General features: G+C 41.1%; 1 pseudogene; it reads left to right on the forward strand.

The window, feature by feature from the left end:
• The first annotated feature begins 1,955 nt into the window (after positions 1-1,955).
• On the forward strand, positions 1,956-10,730 carry LOC102754931 (annotated as a pseudogene).
• The last annotated feature ends 1,269 nt before the right edge of the window (positions 10,731-11,999 follow it).

The following is an 11,999-nucleotide window of genomic DNA, read 5'->3' on the forward strand; positions in this document are numbered from 1 at the left end:
CTGATACCCTGGGGAGTGGGCCTAAGCCGGCAGGTGGGCATCCCCCGAGGGGTCCCAGACTGGGAGAGGGCACAGGCTGAGCTGAGGGACACCCCTCCCCAGTGCACAAATGTCGTGCACCAGGCCTCTATTTTTTTTAAATAAATGTATGTAAACTTGAATGGTTTGCCTATTACCTTGACAACAAAGCTATCAAACTGAAATGCCAACCAGGACTTGACCATGAATTCTCAGATCATCTTAGCTGGCTATTAAGGCAAAAAGGGAAATGCACATAGGCTTATTCCCCAGTCCCTAGAAACATCAGTAATCTTTATAGTCAGCTGTTTGAAACAGGTACTAAGTCAAACCAATGCAAGGCAATCTGACATTTTGTTTCAAAAAATGCTCTGGTAAGAGGCCACAGTTCTAATAAGGGCCTGAGGCCCAGCTCTGTTCAATCACAGATAGTCATTTGTAAAATATGAAGCTACTTAAATCATTATACAATGCATCTATTTGCAGAAAATAGTTACAGAATACGTTGAAAATGGAGAGCCCCCTAATGATCCTCCCAAGCGCTGTTCTGCCCAAGGTCAGAAGCTGGGGAGACCCTGTAGAAGAGACAAGGCGGGCAGCAGGTGTGTAGCTACCTGGGTGCCACTGCTTCCTATACACCTGAAACAAGCAGCATGCCATGGGAGGACTACGTGGCACACGAAGTGCTGAGCCTCATTCGAATACGATGATGTAAGACTCAGATGGCGTTCCCATGCTTCTCTAGCTGAGCAGGTGTGCCCCAGCCACAGCCAGGAAATCCTCACTGTGATTAAGACAGCATGCCTTATAGTGGAGGGCCCTGTGTGGATGTGCCAGTATGTCACCAAAATGCCATAGCCTAAATAAGGTTCTAGGGCTGTTCGGTACACATGAACCAACTGAGGCTCGGCATTTGGAACCTAATATTGAGGTTCACTTCTAATAATACTATGTGACAGACTCATGTTGTCAAATGTAGATGAACATATAAGAAAATAATTCTGCCACATGACTGAATTTTTAAATATACACTTTATATACATAATACTATGCATTACCTCAACCAGATGATACCCCCACCAGGGAACATCTGAAACTGTCTGGAGATATTTTGGGTTGTCACAATTGAGTGGGGGGTGAGGGGGTTGGCATGCTACTGGAATATAGTGGGTGGAGACCAGGGATGCTGTTTCATATCCTACAATGCACCGACAGCCCCACCACAAAGAACTATCTGACCCAAAATGACAGCAGCACCAAAATTGAGAAACCCTGCCTGCTGGCATAGATATCCAAAATGCAATGATCCCGAGAGGTAAATTAGCGAATTAGAGAAACTAAGCTCATAAAAACCAGATAAAATCATCAAGTAATAAATAAAAGCAAAACAAAAGAGAAGTCCTTTAACCTTCTTCTTCAAAGAAGAAACCCTTTGGTAAAGGCTTTCCAAAAAATTGCAGTTAAGTAAGTAGCACTACTTGGGGAGTCTGGGGACGAGGGGGAATTTATAAACAATCTGAATCAATCAATAGGGGATTATGTGAATGAATTACAATAAGGTCATACTATGAAATGTTCTGCAGACATTAAATAATAATTTTAGCTACATATACTAATTCAGTACACTTGCTAATTTGAAGAGATGCCTATGAAATCATGCCAAGAGAATAAAGAAAGTTACAGGGCACTGTATACAGTATGAGTTCACTTTTGTAAAAATTTAAGCAAATAAAATTTTCTACTTACATATATTATTTATACAAGCAGAATAATTGATGATACAAACCAAACTGTTAATATTGACTTTTTAGAATGGCAGAATTGGTGATGGTGAGGAAGAAACTTAAGTTTTTCTTTATATGTTATTATTCTTTTGGAATTTAAAAAAGTTTATAAAGTCAACTGAGTTTCAGAAGGGAAGGAACGAGAAGATAAAGATGAAGGAGGAGAAAGGGGAAAGAAGAGAGCATCGCGAAAGCCAGAAGTACTGGAGTCTGCTGTTCCCGGCTTCACCAGTGAGTGCTGCTCTTGACCAATTTAAGGAATAAAAAGAGGAAAATAAAAATTGGGAAAGTGACTCCAGACATCTACTACTTTGCTCACTATCAGGCCCCTGCAGCTAGCAGCGCCCAGTTTGGTTCAACTGGCTTGTTTTGTGGGGTTTCTCTGATCCACTGCTCATCCGCACACGTTCTGTGCTGGATGTGATGGGATCAGCTAGTCGTACCTCCTCAGCGCAGAGCCGAGGCTGTGCTGGCGGACAGCCTCACTCCTGGGGAGCGGCGATAAGGGTTCAGCACCTCAGTCACCCGCGGGGAAAATGCCCAGGCACAGGAACCCCATTACTCAAGTCTCATCACCAGAAAGTTCTCAGAATCCAAGCAGTCCCCCAGAACTGGGAGCTAAATGTTGGTCACAATTATTCAAAGCATGGAAGTGCCTTTCCTAAGTTCCACTGCACAAATGAAGTAGACCCGGTACGAAGCATGAAGCTTTTCTAAAAATGCCTCATGCACACACTTCCACGCACACAGAAATGTCACGCGCAGCACCACTGCTGCTCTCCCAGTGCTTGGCCTCTATCTCGAAATACTATGTGATAATGAGATAAAAGATACAGATAAAACACTGGGCCAACGTCAACTTTCAAATAACCACGATTTTTATATTTTTCACCAGTAACTATTCTTCTTAGCTTCCTAGGAGAGGCAGGCCCTTCCGTCTCTGAATTCCTTTCTAATACACAGGCATTTACTTACAAATGGCACATTTTAAAAAATAAGAAAACATGATATTTTTTTTTGCTTGCAAAAATGACTCATTCAGCGCTATTAATCCAGTGCTAGTAAAATGAACTAAGTTATGACACTCAAAGAAGCACCACACTGTGAAGAAGAAAAACAACTTGGAGGATTTTTCAGCTGTCCGCTCAGTTCCCAGATTTCCCAGTCTTCCAAGGGCAGCTAGAAATAGAGATTTCATGTGAAATGCCCTAATCTTTGCAAATGCTGACCACTAATACACATTTTGTCAAAAACAGACTATGACCTCTCTGAATGTGTCTGTGGGCCACATCCAGCCTGAAGGCTTGTGTTTGGCACCTCCAGCCAGAGATTCCAATAATTCAATTAAGTAGTTACATTAGTATCAGGAGACAAACACAATTTTTGAAAAATCTATTAAGAAAATTTGCCATCTTTTAAGTATTCAGTTCAGTGGTGTCAAGTACATTCACATTGGTATGCAATCCTCTCCAAAATTTCCTTACAAAACTGAAACTCTATATCCACTTAAAAACTCCTCTTCCCTCAGCAACCACCATTCTACTTTCCATGTCTATGAATCTGACGACTCTAGCTACTTCATGTAAGTGGAATCATCCAGTACTTTTCTTTTTTGTGACTAGCTTATTTCACTTACCATAATGGCCTCAGGGTTCATCATGTTGTAGCATGTGGCAGATTTCCCTTTTTAAAGCTCAGTAATATTCCATTGTGTGTGTATAGCACAATTTGTTTATTTATCCATCTATTAATACACATTTGGGTAGCCTCCACCTCTGGCCTATGATGAATAATGCTGAACATGGGTTGAAAATATCTCTTTGAGATCCTGCTTTCAATTCTTTTGGTACATACCCAGAAGTGAAATTGCTGGATCATAAGGTAATTCAATTTTTAATTTTTTGAGAAGCCTCCATACTGTTTTCCATGACACTTGCACCATTTTATAACCCCTCTAACAATGCACAAGGTTTCCAATTTCTCCACATTCTCACCCACACGAATTTTATGTTTCCTTATAACAGCCATTCTAATAGGTATGAGGGAATATCTCACTGTGGTTTTTTATTTGAATTTATCTGATTAGAGATTGTTAGCATTTATTCCTATCCTTGTTGGCAATTTTTATGTCATCTTAGGAGAAAATTCCTTTCAAGTCTTCTGTCCATTTTTAATCAGGTTAGGTTAGGTTTGTTGTTGAACTGTAGTTCTTTATAAATGCTATTTATTAACCCCTTATCAGATATATTATTTACAAATACTTTTTTATCATTCTATATTTTGCCTTTTCACTCTGTTGATTCCTTTTTGATGCACAAAAGTTTTTAATTTTAATGTAGTCCCACTCATTTACTTTTCCTTTTGTTGCCTAAGAGTTTGTTGTCATATCCAAGAAATCATTGCCAAGTCCAATGTCATGAAACTTTTCTTCTATTTTTCCCTTTAGGAGTTTCATTTGGAATCTTATATTTAGATCATTAATCCACTTTGAGTGAATTTTTGTATATGGTGAAAAAAATAGGGGTCAAATTCATTCTTTTATATGTGACTTTCCACTTTTCCCAACCTCATTAGTGGAAGAGACTGTCCTTTACACATTTAGTGACCATTTGACCATATATGTAAGAATTTATTTCTGAGTTCTCTATTGTAGTCCACTGGTCTATTAGTGTGTCTTTATGTCAGCCCCACACTGTTTTGATTACCGTGGTTTTGTAATATGCTTTGAAATCAGGAAATGTGAGTTCTCCAACTTCGTTCTTTTTCAAAATTATTTTGGCTACTGGGGCAAATACAGATTATTTGTGGACTCTTGGGTTAGGATTTTCTGAGACCCAAGCTGGTAAAGCTCTCTTCAATCTTCTACCACTACTAGTATGCAGAAGCACTAACTTCAGAAGAACTTAAAGACAATGCAACTTTCCAAGAATTCCAAACGGAGCACTGGATGGAGCAGACTCGAGTTTCCGAGCTGCAATGCAGGAAGCAGTGGCACTGGGCCCAGAGTTAAAGTTCTGTGTTTTGGCTCCACCATTTCCTGTCTATACAACCTTATGCATATAACTTTACCTCAGTTTCCCCGTCTGTAAAATGGATGTTATGACAGCATCTCTTTCCCAAGGCCGTTGTGATGAACAAACAGAGCAATGCGGATGAAGCACTTGGCATAGTGCTTCCTGGCACACAGCACTCGGGTCAGCTCTGCCTACTACCATCCTTCCTGGCCTTTATGCCTCTCAATAGTAACTATTTTATTTTTATTAGTGTTGTAATTGTTGTAATATTATGTAATGTCAGGCACCTAGGAGACCCATGTGGAAATAGATATCTTTTATTTATTCAAACATGAAGTTCAATGTCAGCTGCAAGGAACAGTCATGATGAGGTCAATAAAAAGGAAAACGAAATAAAGTTCAGGTAATTTATACTGTCTTGATGCAACCACAGATTCACTCAACCAAAAGGCATTTGGTATAGAAACACAATGGCCAGATAAAGAATCAATTTAATTCTTTAAAAATTCAAAAACAAGACACCAAGACTTTACAACCAAGCTAAAAGGAAGATAATCCCTCAATTTGGTCTGGTGTACCCTATATTACTAAGAAAGAGTGGAGCTTAAAACTTAATTCTTTGGAAGTTAAACTCTGATCTAAGTCTTTTATTCATGAACAAGGGAGTTTAGCATGTAACTGCTAACATCCTATATATTAAAAGCCTAATATGCAAATCGACCAAACAACTAACAACCGGTTGGTGGGGGGACGGGGCCGGCGAGTGGGTGGTGCCAAGCTAGCCAAGGTGGGTGCCAGCAGGCAGAGGGAGGGGACAGATATCGGAGGGCAGTGGAGAAGCGATGCGGGGGCGGAGCGGGCCAGCACCTACCCTCCCCCCTCCAATCGGCCCACCGGTTGCCTCCTGCAGAGGGAAGTCAGACTGTGGCTTAGGCCCACTCCCCACGGGAAACGGGCCTAAACCGTCAGTTGGACATTCCCCGAGGGCTCCCAGACTGCAAGAGGGTGCAGGCAGAGCTCAGGGACACCCCCCACCACCAGTGCATGAATTTTCATGCACCAGGCCTCCAGTGAGTGTATAAAAGAAAACTATCAGGTAAGTTGCATCATGAGTTGTTGTCAACTCTAAATCTGCAGCCATTCTCACTTATTGTGCAAACTCCCTTGATTCTCCTCCAGGACCCACACCTGCTATGGGGAAGCTCACTCCACCTTAAAATTGAGGCGCAGAACATGAAGCCACTATTTATACTAATCAGCCTCAATTCCCTCAGAGGACTGGCTCACAAATGAGAACAAGACTCAATTCTAGCCAACAAAAATGATTTGATCTTCTTTCTTTCTATTCTAAAAGAACTTCTAGAAATAATGTCTCTCCCTCAATAGTATTCCCACCTCCCTTTCTTTCTTGATGTGCAGGAGGGAGTAAGCAACCCCAGGGGTACTTGGTAGACATCTTGACATAAAGTAGAATCAACAATTGATGAAGGTGGCAGGCCACAATGAAGGCTGAGTGGAAGGGATCACAGGCAAGACATACAATACTAACTCGAGGCCTCGAGTCAACCAACCCTAAAGTTCAACTCTGAAAGTACCTGAACTCTTCACATAAATGAACCCATAAATCTTTTTTGCTCAAGTTCAATTTTATATCATTTATGACTGATTGGATTTTTCACGTTACACTGAAAAAACTAATGCTAAAACAGAGCATGTTAAATAACATACACTTCCAAGGATATATGCCCAGATGTATGTATTTGGGTCTCTGGCCTCAAATATTTGGACTTCAAAAGGATAAAACCATAGAAACAAACATATGGCTTCCATAATCTTGTAACAGACTCAGTATTAATGTTAAGTGACTATTGCCAATCATGACATCTCAATGCCACATATGAAAACTTGAAGATTTGGCTCCTGGGAGCAATGAACATTTTCCAGATATATTTTCTTTCCTCCTCTGAGTAAGCTAAAACTATTTAATCTGTCCATTCATTTTTCAATGATAACCAAAATGAAGGAACTCTACATATTTAATAGGACATTACCAAGACCATGGACTTCAGTAGCTTCTTTTTCTAAGGAGCCCAAAGAGCTTTCTAATCATTTACTGTCAACATTCCCATAAAGTAGACAAAAGCAGGAATTAGTGTCCCTGGGGCAGCAAGGTGGAGCCTGATGAAGGTCACAGGCATGGGCAGTTGCAGAATGAAGCCAGACTCTGTGCTCCATTTTGAAAATAAATCGTGTCTCAAACCTGTGTTTGAGGGGAAGCAAAGTTAGAATAAGATGATTCTCCTGTTCGTAATTTCCTAACGTGCACACAGGCAGATACTTTTCCTTCAGCTCTCCCCTCCAAAGAAAGGCAGGAGAATCCTGTCTTCAAGTAAAGCAGAGAAACACTGGACACAGATGAACAAGTTTCTGACTGCGGGGCATTCCAGAGCCTTTAATATGCTGGTGCAAATTATGATGCTTGAGAGGGTTAAATGAGGAAACACACATGCATGAAAGACCTTAGAAGAGTGCCTGGTGCATATCTATGCGCTCATGGGTGCCACCAGGAAAGGCAGCAGTAGGTAGGAAAGAGTTCAGTGCCTGGGACCAACTCCCTTCATTAGGATCCCAACCCCACCACACCAGAGCAGGATGACCTTTTTTCATCTGTGAAACTGATACTGAAATAACACCTGTCTCACGAAGTGTTGGTACATTTAACATGCACACAGGAAGCACTCAATAAGTGTTAGATGCTGGGAGTGTTTTGTTGTTGTTGCTCTCCAAATGGATGTTAGAATGTACAGTTTCTCAAATTTATTTGATCACAGAACGTTTTCTTTTTCATAAACCCTCCTATGACATTATTACCTAGCTGGCCTCTGAACTCTAGTTCTTAAATTATATTTAATATCACCCCTTCTCCTCTAAGAAGGTAGAAATCACCCTGGATGTGTCCACCTATCTATCGCTTTCTCTCTCACCTTACCCTCCCAACATTACACACACACACACACACACACACACACACACACACACCTGATACATTTTTTCCCTTGACCATTCAGTAGATGGACATGACTCAGGCTGAAGGTCATTCTCAGTTTCACAAGGTTAAACTTTCTCATGTCGTATTTTCCTCTCACTCAAAATCTAAACTCATGAAAAATAAGAAAAGAGAATCTTCAGGTCCCTGGATTACTAAGTAAAACATGAATATGATGTGATTTAAGGAGTGGAAAAGTGGGTAACAATGTGTACTTGGGTCAAAGAGAGTAGCGCTGTCATTAAATGCATGGATTTAGGCCAGAAGATCAGAATATTCAAGGCCACTCCTACTTCTGACTAGTCATGTGACTTTGAGATGGTTATCTGTAAAAGGAGATGAAAGATGGTACCTAGCTAATGGGACTGTTGCCAGTTTAAGTGAGATAATACATGTAAAGCACTTAGCAGAATACCTGGCACTTTGGAAGCATCAATAATGCTAGGCCAGCTACTGCTATTAAATTGTTGTTGCTACTGCAGCTGTGATTTCAGGACACCTGCCCCAGCACGCCATGACTCAGCTTGCCTTGCCTCAGCCCTAAGAGGAATGTTTAAGCCCCTCGCAGGATAACCTGAATTATACTCAGTGCCACGTCCATCAGCAAAGCTCCACAGCTAAGGGTTATCTGCTAGTACAAAGCTTTCATGGAAAAGACAGCAGAGAGATAGATTTTACCATTAAGAAAAGCCAACCGCAGCACTTTGACAAAGATAACAGGCTCTCACTTGCATTAACCAGCCCAAACAAACAAAAGCCAACCAGCTGGGTGCTGGAGCTCAAATCCAGGCCAATCTTTCCAGTTTGGGATATGGGACCCATGAGATTTGCCTGGGGGTCTCCAATGGAAACTAGACCTTGGGTCTGACACTTTAGGAAAAAATCACAATGATGTTTTAACTTCACAACTGTTAAATTATGATTTTCCTATGTTAAGAAGTCCTTTATAAAGAAGAATCTCCCTCTAAAACTATTGTTTAGATTTCTACTCCTTCAGGAGTAGCCACCGGAGTCACTGGGGATATTCCTGCTCTCTAGGTCTTTAGCAGGAGTTAAAGAGAAGCCTCATTTGCTAACTCAGCTTCTCAACAAAGGGATTTCTCTAACAGGGGAGCGGGAGGGAACTCACCTGTCAGATAGTCTTAGCTAAAAACTTCATCTCTTTAAAAATCCATTAGAACCTTTGGTTGTGACTGTTTCATATACTTAGAGAATTCAAAATCCTGGCCACTAAACACTGAGAAAGTCATTACTACTTAGAATCCCAGAAAATCCTCAAAATCACTTTTCAAAGAATTCTGATTCCCTTTTCGCACCCCAAAAAGCAGCCTCCCTAGACTTGAGAAATATCTGCACTAAAGTCTGGGATGTATAGAAAGGAGAGTCATAAGTTGCTGAAAAGCACTGAGAACAACACCCACTGGCACAGAAACCCAGGGCTCATCCTCAGAAAGAACAAACAGCATGTTGTTCAAAATAGAACTGCTGGTATCTTCCCGAGATCTGCTACAGAGAATAGTGGGTAGTGAACACACACACACACACACACACACACACACACACGCACGCACGCACACAGGCACACACATGCACACAGGCGGCAGGGGCCTGGCTACTTGGTGTGCAGTGTGCAGTGGGGAGGGAGTGGGGAAGAGCAGCCCCAGAGCGGCTGACCCTCTGCCTGCAGGATGGAGTCTCTGGTGGCCGCCATGGTGTGTCTGAGAGCAGCTCAAGAAAACGGTGTCCAAGTACAAATACAGAGACCTAACTGGCATGAAACTATCAATGTGATTACGTTATACAGAGATCTCCAACCTGTATTGGATTCATATGCTTTTAATGATGGCAGTTCCCAGGAAATAATGAATCTCACTGGAACAGTTCCTGTGCTTTATAGAGGAAATACATATAATATTCCAATATGCCTGCAGCTGCTGGACACATATAACCCCCCTATCTGTTTTGTTAAGCCTACTAGTTCAATGACTATTAAAACGGGAAAGCATGTTGATGCAAATGGGAAGATATATCTTTCTTATCTACACGAATGGAAACATCACAGTCAGACTTGTTAGGGCTTATTCAGGTCATGATTGTGGTGTTTGGAGATGAACCTCCAGTCTGCTCCTGACCTACAATTTCAACATCTTATCCACCATACCAGGCAACAGGGCCACGAAATACTTCCTACATGCAAGGCCTGCCCAGTGGAATCTCTCTATACCCCTCCTGATACCCTTCCAATCCCAGTGGTTACCCAGGCTGTGCTCACCCACCTGGTGGTCCTTATCCTGCCACAGCAAGTTCTCAGTACCCTTCCCAGCCTCCTGTGACCATTGTTGGTCCCAGTGGGGATGGCACAATCAGTGAGGACACCATCTGAGCTTCTCTCATTTCAACAGCCAGTGACAACCTGAGATGGCAGATGAAGGAGGAAATGGAACGCGCTTAGGCAGAGCTCAATGCCTTGAAACGAACAGAGGAAGACCTGAAAAAAGGTCACCAGAATCTAGAAGAGATGGATACCCATTCAGATCAAGAAGTAGCTGAAGTTTATTTTTAAAAAAAACACAAAACCATAGAACTTTTGAGAAATAAGGATGAAGAATTCAGCTCTACTCTGAAAAAAAAATGGAAAAACAATCTGAAAACGATATTGATGAAGTTATCATTCCAACAGCCCCACTATATAAACAGATCCTAAATCTGTATGCAGAGAAGAATGCTGTTGAAGGCACTATCTTTTACCTGGAAGAAGCCTTGAGGTGGGGAGTAATAGACCTGGAGGTCTTGTCCCGTAGACAGTTCCAGCTGAGGGTACTAATGCAAAAAGTAAAGAGAGACTGTGGCATCAGTGACCTCGACTGACTTCTCCAATACCAGCTGGAGATTGAGCTCTTCTTAAAACATTCTTTTCTTCTCATTCTTTCTCTGATCAGTAGGCACCCAGATAAGTTATTATAGTTTATCATTCAAGTGGAAAATATTTTGAATCAATAATATATTTTTTGTTTTCTTTTGCTAAAGACTGGCTTTTATTAATGCACTTTGTATCCTCTGTAAACTTTTTGTGCTGAATGTTGAGACTGACTATGCTAAATAAAATGTGTTGCATAACACACACACACACACACACACACACACACACACACACACTTCTTCCCCAATGGCTTCTTTCATATAGACCACACAATAAAAGATAGAATTGTGATATTGCTAAAATTAACAAAGTCCTTCACAAACAATTTAAAAAAATAAGCCATTGGAATAGCCCTTAAAATCATTTTCTTTACTACATTTGAGGGAAGGAAACAGTAGGAGAGACAGGCAAGAGGAACATGAACCAAATAAAAGAAAACTGCATTGAACCTTCAACCTCGTGTTGACACACCTCAGACAATGGTGAGGCAAAGAACCACAGCAAAGCTGGGCAACATTTCCTGGAGCCCTCAAGTCTGTAGGGCTGGCATCCAGGACCCGGGAATTCATATCTTTAATGTGCTCCCAGATGAGTTTGCTCCCCAAAATACTGCTATCAGACACAGGAAAAATACAATAAAGTATTCCATAGCCCCTAGGCAAATACTTCAACTAGAATAGGGAGATCCTCAGCCAATATTTGTGGGACTAAAAGCAACAATACCTGAGCTAGTATTTTAACAAAGGCCATACACACACATACACAGATACATGTTCAACTAAGTATACTTACTAAAATAAAGTATCATAGTGAAATAAAGTGAAAAAAAAGTGCGATCCATTTCCTCCTTCATCTGCCATCTCAGGTTGTCACTGACTGTTGAGATGAGAGAAGCTCAGATGGTATCCTCACTGATTGTGCCTTATCTTTCTTTTCTACTTGCTCAATATGAACTATTAGTCAAGAATAATTAGGATTTTTAGAAAGATGGCTCTATCATATTGTTTGCAATTTAATACTGTACAGATGGGCAAGTGAGATAAAAATCATTCAAACAAAATGTAATTTCTGGTATCTGAACTTCCCCATAATCTGTCAGAGGATACCAGGCTCTGCTTCCCAGCCAACACTGTGTCACACCTGGAAAGGAACCTATCTCTTCACATGCCTGAATTCAATTGAACTATCACTCTGATAGACAAAGAGAATTCAGTTGC

The sequence above is a fragment of the Myotis davidii genome, unplaced genomic scaffold (genome assembly GCF_000327345.1).
Source record: "Myotis davidii unplaced genomic scaffold, ASM32734v1 scaffold821, whole genome shotgun sequence".
NCBI classification, from domain to species: Eukaryota; Metazoa; Chordata; class Mammalia; order Chiroptera; family Vespertilionidae; genus Myotis; species Myotis davidii.